At 32.1% G+C, this 3,038-nt stretch overlaps 1 non-coding gene across 1 annotated transcript; it reads right to left on the bottom strand.

Moving 5' to 3' along the window:
• Positions 1-2,460: 2,460 nt before the first annotated feature.
• LOC130959730 (small nucleolar RNA R71) lies at positions 2,461-2,569 on the bottom strand. The gene has a single exon (XR_009078797.1). It is a non-coding gene; the product is annotated as a small nucleolar RNA R71 (small nucleolar RNA).
• Between the last annotated feature and the right edge of the window lie 469 nt (positions 2,570-3,038).

Here is a 3,038-nt window from a genome sequence, read left to right as displayed (position 1 = left end):
GATGGACGGTAGCCATTGACAACGGTGATCCCCCTACAAATAGCTTGCCATAGAAAGGAGTATGAAGGATTGGATGAAGGCAGTAGGAAAACAGAGATGCAAAAGGAATGAGGCATCTCCATACACTTATCTGAAAATTCCCACCAATAAAATACATAAGTATCTCTATCTTTATTTTATGTTTATTTATCTTTTAATTATTAAAACTCAATAACCATTTGAATCTGCCTGATTGAGATTTACAAGGTGACCATAGCTTGCTTAGAGCCGACAATCTCCGTGGGATCGACCCTTACTCACGTAAGGTTTATTACTTGGACGACCCAGTGCGCTTGCTGGTTAGTTGTGCGAAGTTGTAAAAAAGAGTGATATTACAATTGTGCATACCAAGTTGTTGGCGCCACTGAGATCACAATTTCGTGTACCAAGTTTTTGGCACCGTTGCCGGGGATTGTTCGAGTTTGGACAACTGACGGTTCATTTTGTTGCTCAGATTAGGTAATTTTCTTCTGGTTTCAACCTTTATTTTATTTTCAAAAAAATTTCAAAAATCTTTCAAAATTTTTCTTCTTTTTCGTTTTTCTAAAAATAATTTTTAAAAAATCCGAAAAATTTTTAATAGAATCATAAAAACAAAAAATTTTGTGTTTCTTGTTTGAGTCTTGAGTCAATTTTTAAGTTTGGTGTCAATTGAATGTTTTTAAAATTTGTGCGTTTTTTCGAAAAATTCATGCATTGCATTCTTCATGATCTTCAAGTTGTTCTTGACAAGTCTTCTTGTTTGATCTTCATATTTTCTTGTTTTGTGTCTTTTGTTATTTTTCATATGCATTTTTGAATTCATAGTGTCTAAACATGAAAAATCTCTAAGTTTGGTGTCTTGCATGTTTTTCTTTTCTTGAAAATTTTCAAAAATAAGTTCTTGATGTTCATCATGATCTTCAAAATGTTCTTGGTGTTCATCTTGACATTCATAGTGTTCTTGCATGCATCATTTGTTTTAATTCAAAATTTTTATGTGTTGAGTCATTTTGTGGTTTTTCTCTCTCCTCATTAAATTCAAAAAAATAAAAAATATATTTTCCTTATTTTACTCATAATTTTTGAAATCTTTGGGTTGACTTAGTCAAAAATTTTTATAATAAGTTGTTTCTTGTTAGTTAAGTCAAGATTTTATTTTTTTTTATTATTTTCGAAAATTTTTAAAATTGATTTTGAAAATCTTTTTCTTATCTTTATTTCATGATTTTCAAAAACTTTACTAACAATTAATGTGATTGATTCAAAAATTTGAAGTTTGTTACTTTCTTGTTGAGAAAGGTTCAATCTTTAATTTCTAGAATCATATCTTTTAGTTTCTTGTTAGTCAAGTCATCAATTTTAAAAAATCAAATCTTTTTAATCTCCTTTTCAAATCTTTTTCAAAATATATTTTCAATCATATCTTTTTAATCATATCTTTTTCAAATCATATCTTTTTCAAACATTAATTTCAAAATCTTTTCTAATTTCTTATCTTTTTAAAATTGATTTTCAAATCTTTTTCAACTAACTAATTGACTTTTTGTTTGTTTCTTATCTTTTTCAAAACTACCTAACTACTTTTCTCTCTCTAATTTTCGAAAATCACATTCCTTTTTTTCAAAAATCTTTTTATTTAACTAATTATTTCAAATTTTAATTTTAATTTTATTTCTTCTCTTAATTTTTGAAAATCACTAACTTTTTTTCAAAAATAATTTTCGAAATTCTCTCTCTCTCATCTCTTTCTATTTATTTATCTAATCATTAACACTATTCTTTTCTTCTTATAATTCGAACCCTCTCTCCCTCTCTGTGTTCGAATTTTTCCTCTTCTACTCACATAAAGGAATCTCTATACTGTGACATAGAGGATTCCTCTTTCTTTTCTGTTATCTTCTTTTTCATATGAAGAGGAGCAAGGACAAGGACATTCTTGTTGAAGCAGATCCTGAACCTGAAAGGACTCTGAAGAAGAAGCTAAGAGAAGCTAAAGCACAACAATCCAGAGAAAACCTTACAGAGAATCTCAAAAAAGAAGGAGACATGACCGAACCGAACAACAATGCAAAGAAGATGCTTGGTAACTTTACTGCACCAAATTCCAATCTACATGGAAGAAACATCTCAATCCCTGCCATTGGAGCAAACAATTTTGAGCAAAAGCCTCAATTAGTTTATCTGATGCAACAGAATTGCAAGTTTTATGGACTTCTATCAGAAGATCCTTTTCAGTTCTTAACTGAATTCTTGCAGATCTGTGATACGGTTAAGACCAATGGGGTTGATCCCGAGGTCTACAGGCTTATGCTTTTCCCTTTTGCTGTAAGAGACAAAGCTAGAGTATGGTTGGACTCTCAACCTAAAGATAGCCTGAACTCTTGGGATAAGCTGGTCACGACTTTCTTAGCCAAGTTCTTTCCTCCTCAAAAGCTTAGCAAGGTTAGAGTGGATGTTCAAACCTTCAGACAGAAAGAAGGTGAATCCCTCTATGAAGCTTGGGAGAGATACAAGCAACTAACCAAAAAGTGTCCTTCTGACATGCTTTCAGAATGGACCATCTTGGATATATTCTATGATGGTCTGTCTGAATTATCTAAGATGTCATTGGACTACTGGTGGACGAAATTGTGATCACATGTTCTTTATACTTTGGTGGGTTTACTCTTAGGGCACTGTTTATTTTCACAACTCCGTTCAACTAGCCAGCAAGTGTACTGGGTCGTCCAAGTAATAAACTTTACGTGAGTAAGGGTCGAATCCACAGAGATTGTTGGTATGAAGCAAGCTATGGTCACCTTGTAAATCTCAGTTAGGGAGATTAAAGGGTAATTGTGATTATTGGAATAAAATAAATAATAAATAATAAAAAGGATAGAAATACTTATGTAGATTCATTGGTGAGAATTTCAGATAAGTGTATGGAGGTGCTGTATGACTCACGGACGTCTGCCTTCCCACTGCTTCTACTCAATCCTTCTTACTCCTTTCCATGGCAAGCTGTGTATAGGGGTTCA

The sequence above is a fragment of the Arachis stenosperma genome, chromosome 10 (genome assembly GCF_014773155.1).
Source record: "Arachis stenosperma cultivar V10309 chromosome 10, arast.V10309.gnm1.PFL2, whole genome shotgun sequence".
Classification (NCBI taxonomy): domain Eukaryota; kingdom Viridiplantae; phylum Streptophyta; class Magnoliopsida; order Fabales; family Fabaceae; genus Arachis; species Arachis stenosperma.
This window is presented reverse-complemented; position numbering and strand designations above follow the sequence as displayed.